Source organism: Manis javanica, chromosome 11, assembly GCF_040802235.1.
Source record: "Manis javanica isolate MJ-LG chromosome 11, MJ_LKY, whole genome shotgun sequence".
Classification (NCBI taxonomy): Eukaryota; Metazoa; Chordata; class Mammalia; order Pholidota; family Manidae; genus Manis; species Manis javanica.
Window position 1 is genome coordinate 118,616,601 of NC_133166.1, and position 8,123 is coordinate 118,624,723.

The 8,123-nt window shown below is 53.2% G+C and overlaps 1 protein-coding gene across 9 annotated transcripts in view; it reads right to left on the reverse strand.

Moving 5' to 3' along the window:
* The window catches only part of DAGLA (diacylglycerol lipase alpha), a 60,925-nt gene extending 57,978 nt beyond the window's left edge, over positions 1–2,947 (reverse strand). For 6 of the 9 annotated variants that reach the window (XM_036995614.2, XM_017652581.3, XM_017652578.3 and 3 more), the window contains exon 1: positions 2,791–2,940. The gene's annotated coding sequence lies outside the window, so the exon portion shown is untranslated. Of the gene's footprint in view, positions 1–2,466; positions 2,544–2,790 lie in introns of all 9 variants that reach the window. The other 3 variants (XM_036995618.2, XM_017652577.3, XM_073217671.1) reach the window with 2 other exon arrangements.
* Between the last annotated feature and the right edge of the window lie 5,176 nt (positions 2,948–8,123).

The following is an 8,123-nucleotide window of genomic DNA, read 5'->3' on the forward strand; positions in this document are numbered from 1 at the left end:
GAAGTGCTGGCCACTCCTGTGGGGGCGGAGAACGGTGATGCAGGGAACATCAGGGCAGGCCTCGGGCTTCCTTTCCACCAGCCTGGGAATGAATGCCCAGGGGAGCAATTGCAGTGTCCAGGCAGCAGCTACTGGGGCAGAGCGAGTCCCACAGCATGGAAAAGTCAGCTGACCACCCTGGGCCTGGCAGGGCCGTACCCCCCCTTCTACCCATTTGATGCTGCAGCTTGTACAGAGGGCAAAAACTTTCTGCCTTAGGGACTTAGCTTGTGAAATGGGTTGTTGGTTAAAGCAGACACATACGGAATGCTCAAGAAATGTACCTGTGTTTGATAGAAAGAGGCCTTCCAGGACAAATCCTCCTAGCTGAGGGGTCTGTAATTTAGACTTGGCAGCCTGTTGTCAGGAACTAGGGCCCTGGTAGCAGAAAGCAAATCAATTTGCAGCCACACTCGTCTTCCCCACCTGTGAAGGCCCTTCAGAAGCAGGCCCATGTCAGGCGGGATGTCCTGGGGAATTCATGCCACACCTGTCTGGCCTTGGAGGACCTCTCTGTGGGTGCCATTGCCATTCTCCGTGCTCTATGGGTCTGAGATCATCCCCTACTGCCCCCGGTTCTGTCCTCTAGCCTCAAGCTCCCTCATGGGATCACCCAGCCTGCATCCACTCTGGTGGCTCTGACCCACTTCGCTCTCCTCAGGCCACAGCCCCCAAAACACTCATATGACCACTCCACACCCCCATCCTCAGAATCCAGAGCCAACAGAAATTCTCAAGAGAAAACACACACTTCCAAGTCTCCCTCCCACACAAGTACCCCAGATCTGTCAGCCACAGACACTTCCCAGCCTGGGCTGGACCAGGAGGCATGTCTGCAGCCCAAGCAAAAGGCTTCTACTTGCTTGGGCCACTCCTGCAGGATGCCATGGTTGCTGTGGCCACGCTTGGGACCGTCCTCGGGAGACTTGGGGCCTGGTTCCAGCTCAGCAGCTGACTCACAATGTCAACAGATCCCACTTTTCCCCACCAGGAGCCTTTCCACTTGGGGCCTCTAATTCCCTATGACAGGTCCTTGACCTTCTGGCTGCCCTCCTTCCCATCACACTCTATGCCTCCACTGCCTGTAGCCTATGGCCCTGATCTCTCTACCTAATGAGAATCCCTGACCTTGGTACAGCCTGTCACTGTTTACGAGGGGTTTTCCACGTGCACCAACTCCTTTCTTCCTTTATGACCACCTAGTGATGTGGCTCTGAGAGGTAAAGTCACCCGCTCAAGGTCACACAGCCAGGCCCAGAATTCAAGTTTTCTGGCTCCAAACGCACTGGATGGCACCCTAGCTTCGCAGTATCTCCCAGCACCCACCCTGGCAAATGAGCTTCCACTGGCCACCCGAGTCTCCCATACCCTCAACATTGTTTTTCTGGACTCCAAAAGCCTTCCCCAGGCCAAGCCCAAGCTCACCCCATTTGTTCTTCCACCCTGATGCCACTTCCTCCAGAGATCCACAAAGACATAAAGATTTCTCCCACATCCTAAGACCTCTGGGGGTCTGTAAATTGCCCACCTGCAGAAGAGAACACCATGTAACACCAAGACAGACCCTCATCCAAAGTTTCCCAAAAGTGGAGGTGGAGGCAGACACAATTCTAGCACACTCCCTGGAGCTGCAGATTCATCTTTCAAGCAATCCACTCAAATGATCCTCTGGACCCAAAGCCTTCCAACAATCAAAGAAGAGAGACAACTCCCAAACACCCCAGAGCAAACCATCAACCCAAAGAGAAGACAAGGTCCAGTGACTGCAGACAGATGGTGCACCACACCGCTCCCAGCCCTCTGGCACGGGTCACCTCAGCCTTGCACATTTCTCATGACATGTTCAAGGACAGTGATTACCGCTGAGAACCACCCACTCCTCCCCCCTTGCCTGAAGCTGGATGAATCCATGAGCCCAGGACAATGCTAGTACCTGGACAGCTGTCACTCTGACCATCAGGTTCCTCCTTGTAGAAGCATCTCCTGGTATCTCTCTTTCATGTTCATTATAAAGGACACCAATCTTTTCCCAGCCTTTTGCTTTCCTCAGCCCAGTGTACCCAACTGGCATTAAAGGTGGCCTGGGTGATAGAGGCAATGCCCCTCATCAACACCAGGGTAGGAGGATGGGTGTACCTTCGCATCCACCAGGGTCTGAGGTCACAGATTTTCCCAGCACAGGACCAGACAGCCCCTGGCACCATGCTGTGCCAAGGCCATTTCTCCCAGTCACACCAGGAATTCCTGCCATGCTGACACCAATTGTTCAAGCCCAGGGTTCCATCACTCTGGACCATGTCAAGGCCAGAACCATCCAACACCTTAGCAATGGCAGCCCTTCCTCACACCCATGCCAGGGGCACCATGTGCCCATGAGCTGACCATTGCCACCTTGGAACCAGTCCTTGTGCTGTGCCCACCATCTACCTGCACAGAGGGCTGCACCCACCTCACATCTGGGCGGTCGCAGCCACACCAAGGTTTAGGGTGAGTCTTCTGACACCCTGCCAGGAAAACCACGCTGTGTGTGTCAGACCCACGCTGCCCACGCCAGTGCCGCCGGTGTCACCATCCCCACACCAGTGCCAGGGGCCCCGTGGTCCTCACACCTGCCACAGGCGCGCGTGGCAGCCGCACCTCCGCCCGCGGACCCGTCGGGCCGGTCACCGCGCGCCCTGGACTCTGCCCAGCCCGCCGCTCCACTCGCACCACTCCCAGGACCCGGCCCGCCGCGCCCGCGGCCCCCCTTACCTCCCGCCCGCCGCAGGGCTCGGCCCACAGCCTCCGCGGCGACCGCCACCTCCATCCTGGGCTCCCCAAGGCCCCGATTCACTAACGCCGCTTCCGCAGGGCGCCGGCGCCGACGCGGAGACCGCCTCCGCCCCCCGGGGTACGCTGCGTCCTTTACGTAAACCCCACTCCGCCGCCAGCGGTGACCATGGCGACGGCCGTGGGGCGGCAGCGCCCTCTGGTGCCAGGGAGGGGAGCGGCGCCGAGGCCGGAGCCAGCGGAGACTCGCGGGCGCGGGCCCGGCGCGTGGGGGCGGCAGGAGCCTGGTGGCTCCGGCCGCGGCGGGGGGCTCCGTAGGCGGCCGGGAGGGGCAGGACCCACCGCTTCTCACGCAGGGAAGGGAGCCGCCAGGGTCCCCCTCCTTCAGGCCCCGCGTGACCGGGTTTAGCGTGGGAGAGGCAAAAAAGCAAGTCGGATCACTGGAGAACTGGTTCATTTGGGAGGAGGAAAGAGAGCGGGGTTCCACCTCCTCGGGGTGACTGAGCGCTCCTTGAGGCGTCGGAGCACCTCGTCATCTGTGCCCTTCCCCCCAGCCTTCTCCCCCTCGGCCCCCACCATTGTGCCTGGCGTCCAAAGGGGCACTTGGTCAATTTTGAATTCCTGGTAAATGAAGAAAACCGCTTCACACATGCCCATTCATCCAGGCTATAAATCACTTAACACGCCTTCCGGGAGAGCTGCTCTGAAGGGGAGGCCTACTGTCCCCTTGTGTTGATCGGGGGTGGGGGTGGGGCAGTGCGTGGGCACAAAGAGAAGCAGAACCCAGGCCCTGTCCTCAAGGAGCTCCGTCCATGGGAAGGGACAGCCACAATGCAGGGGGCTTGTGGTGAAGGAGCCAAGCAGAGGGGCTGACAGAGCCCTTAGATGGGGCACCACGCATGCCTTGGGGGAGGGCGTTGGGTCTGGAGGACCGCGTGACCCGTTTGGGTCTTAAGAGTTTGAGTAGAAATTCATCAGAGGTGAAAAGCAGAGTATTGTGTTTCTGTAAGGTAAATGCTTCTAAAATGTTTCCTGTGCTCTGTTATTATCCCAAGAAAATCAGGATTGGCAGGAGCTCAGCACAAATGGGAGCCACAGAGGAACATAGGGAGCTGGGTGTAAGGGGGGGCTGATGTGGAGTCAGCCTGAAAATTACTTGGACATTTGGGCTTAAGGTGTGACTGTCCAGAACAGCCTTTCCCTGTGTTGAAGCAGGGAGAAGCTACTTCTGGAAGTTCTGTATAACTTGTGGTTATTTTGAAGGCAAACTCCAGCTTAGGTAAAGAAAGAAATGGCCAGGTAGGGTGGGAGACAAATGCTGGGTGGGGTACCTCAGGGGATTCAAGGAAGAGGTGAACCCTCCTAGCCTCAGGAGGGGTAGGGGGCAGAATCAAAGTTGCCCAGCTTAATATGTCTTGGTTCAAAGTTCTAGATTTCTAGATGAAAGAATCTCATTGGCCCAACTTAGGCCATGACCAATCATACATCCCACCCCTCAGCTGCCCTGTGCACACAAATTCACACATGTCCATATGTCCCCCTTCCATTCATCCATAGTCATCCTTACCAAAAAAGTTCCAATACCCATGGTCAACCACCTCCAGACTTGATGCCATGGTCAAGAGCCAAGTCCAAGATCTTCAAGGGATGTCTGTTTCGCCTCAAGTTCTATGGTGATCCCTCTGGGCATTTAACAGTGGATTAAAGTGTACCTTTAGCCACCAAAAATATCATGTCCTTTGAACTTTTGCTACCCAAAATGTGGGGAGCTTGTTAGAAGTGCAGAATCTCAGCAGGTTAACAAGATCCCTGGGTGATTTGCATGTACATTAAAATTTGAGAAGCACTGTTATTATATGTATTGGTGGGGAGAGGAAAAAGAAAGGTATTGAAAATGTTTTTTTTTTTTAACTGTGGTCATTCCTATTTAAAAAGAAAAGGAGAAAGGTTTTACACTTCATCCTTCAGTAACTGTAGTAACCAGCAAGGAAGCACAGGTAAAGGCTGCAGTCCACTGGCCACAAACTCCTAGGTATTTATGACTTCTTTTCTCTAACTCCTTGTTCTGTGGTCCACCTGCCTCCTGCCTGCATCTCCTTTGGTCAGGATTCTTTGCCTGGCAGACTGACCCAGCGAGTCTCCATCATTGAGGGCTTGAGCCACTGGTAGTCCTGGCTGTGAAGAATCACAGCAGATTTCTGCCCACATTGACCACTGGGAGCGATGAAACAGGAAGTATCCCAAGGGGACCCTGGGGTCTACCCATAACATAGCCTCCTGTGTGTATGTGATGAAGTTCTCAGAAGGGCCAGGGGCCAGTCCCAGTTTCCAATTCAGTGGAACCATTATTGTGCCTCCCGATGGAAATATTCCTCCCTTCAGTTCCAGAACCACCAGCCAATCAAAACCCAGAGTTGCCTGAACAGGAAGCAGACAACAGACATTTTGATACTGGGGAGACTCACCATCATCACCTCCACCCTTAGTTCTGAGACCCTTTGGAAGAAGTATACCATAATGGGTGTCTGGTTCAGAGCGCAGATTCCCTGGAGGCCTGACCTGGTCCAGCTACCAGGCTGCACCCTCTGTGCTCCAAAACAATGCTTGCCCTTCCCTCTGAGTGCCTTCAGGCCTGATTCTGACAGTCTGGCCAGGTGTCTTTGAAGACAGCCACCGGCATTGTGAGCAGCCTGGAGCTGGGGAGGAGGACAAGAGCGAGGTGCCAGAATGGGCGATGAGCCATTGACTGGTCCTGGTCCGGCTGCCAGGCTGTGTTCCCTCAGTTCAGTGCCAAATTCCCACTCTGGCCTCAGTTTCCCTCTGGGTCCCAGTAGGGATAATAATATGGCTCCTCCTCCCAGGGGGCTGTGCAGATTAACTAATTAATGAGTGTGACATCGTCTGCTTCCACAAAGGGGCTGATTAAATGCTGAGTGTTGTTATTAGAGCGATGGAGGGTGTGTGACAGGCAGAGTCAACTGGAGACAGATCTGCTCCCCTCGCCTCCTTCCCACCCCCTTTCTCCGTCTGCCCCACACTCTGCAAGCTGAACATCTTGCAAGACAAAACCAAGACGATTTTTGGCTCCCCAAAGACAATGTATAACTTTTGCACGTCGCCCCTGTACTGGAATGTGAGTCATGGCCGAGCTTCATAGCATAATCTGTCCCTAACAGCTGGCACAGCTGTGCCCTACCCCAGAGTCAGCTCCCAACAGCTGCAGAATGGGATGGTGTGGCCAGTGATTGCATCAGGTAGAGCTGCCTGCAGAAAGACAACTGCAGATCCTTGAGCTGGCACTACCGCCTGACTGCAGGGCTCTGTGGTCCCAGGGATTGAGTGACTAACTGTCTTTCCTCACAGTCTGAGGGAGGGACAGCCAATGGGAACACTGGCTTAAGGTTTGGGGCATCAAAAGCATGCAGGGTCTTAAAGTGCAAAGTATCTGCTCATGGCCACAGGAGATCCAATGACTGTATTTTAGCTTAGATGCAAGGTATAGGATAACTGGATGAAATCACAGTTCTGGGCATGGTGACTTCAACCCAGCTTGTTCCCAGATGAGAAAGTCCAGAGAGGCCCCGCCAGTGAGACAGTGAACGTGCCTTTTCCAGTAGCCTGTGTGAGATCATTGCCCACCTCCAGACGCTGGGTGCCCCGTCCCTGAGTGTTGTAGGGTGCTGGCTCCCACCGTGAGTCCTGGTACGCAAGATGGGTTGGGTGGGCAGGAATCACTCAGTCCCGCTACCAGGTAAATAAGTCTGCATCTGACAACCAAGGGGAGTGTTGTTTACCCAAATAGCACAGACTCAGCCTGCCTGGGGAGGTGAGAGAAAAGCTCTGGAGGCTGAGCTGTCAGACTCCCACAGGGAGAGAAATGAGCCAATTGTGAGGTCTAAGAAATGCATGTGAATTGGGGCCTGGGGCACCTGGAACCTGCTTTGGATCACCCAGGGCATCTCTTGGTAACGTTTCAGCTCTTATTTCCTCTGAAAACACCTGCTCTCCCTGCTTGCTTGCTTCTCCTGCTCTGACACACAGGAATACAGTGGGATATGCTGAGGGCCTGTGCAAGAAACAAATTGTTCTCTCTCACCAGAGTGAGGCCTACCAGCCCATACCTTTTACCTGTGTAAGCGCAATTTGCAGAGTCTTGACATATCTATATGGTGATGGAGTGGTAACGGGTGGAGATGCTGGAAGAAGTGATAATAACGGTAGTTTGGGTAGGAAAAGGAGGAGGACAGATGGCTTCCAAGGGCAAGTGCTGGGAGGTCTTTCCATTCCTGCTTCATCCTCCATTCACTTGGGTATCATGAGCATTTTCACTATAATGCCCAGAGGATTAGGGGATCCTTGCATCTCATTAAGCCAGCCTATTTGTAAGTGTCTGTTCCCTAATGGGTATTGTAGTAACTAGTTTTTCTCCTTGGGGCATTGGGGAGCTACAGGATTGTAAACACAGATGTCTCTGGGGAAAGCTGGCATGCTTATTGACTAGTGCAATTCATCTGCATTTTCTGGACAGCAGTAACAAGAGCAGAGGGTCTGTCCTCTTGAGGGTGTTCATCTGTCCACCCATTCATTCTTCCACCTGCTTCATCACCTATTCCATCCACCCAGCCATTCATCCACTCACCCATCCTTCCACCCAGTCTGTCCATTAACCTGCTCCTCCATCCATCTACCCATTCTCCTACTCCCCTACACATTCATCCACCCATCCAACCATCCATCCATCCATCCATCCATCCAACTATATCCTAATTCAAGTGCTATTGCTTCTCCCTCCTAAATGTCTTTGAAACTGTCCACTTCTGTCTGTTTCCACCCAAGTCCAGGGCCCCTTTGTCTCTTTTCAGGGTAACTGCACTAGGTTTCTACCTGCCCTCACTTCTCGTCTATTTTCCACCCAACAGATAGAGTGACCTTTTATAAATGAACATTATATTATGTCATGTCACTGCTTAAAGCCTTGCTGTGGGTTTTTAACCCTCTTGAAATACAGACCCAGGTTGTTTTCAGGTATACAGTAAAGTGCACAGCTTGATGAATCTCCTACATATGCATATACCTGTGGCCACACCCACGTGAAGATACAGAATATTTCCAGTTCTTTGTACTTTCCGCAGTCAACATCCACACCCCAGAAGTAATTACTACTCAGATTTTTATGCCATTGATTAGTTTTGTCTAATCATGAACTTCCTATAGATGGAATCATAGAGAATGTACTCTTTTGGGTCTGGGTTCTTTTGCTCACCATTATGTTTGTGAGATTCATCCATGTTATTGTGTGTATCAGTAGTTCATTC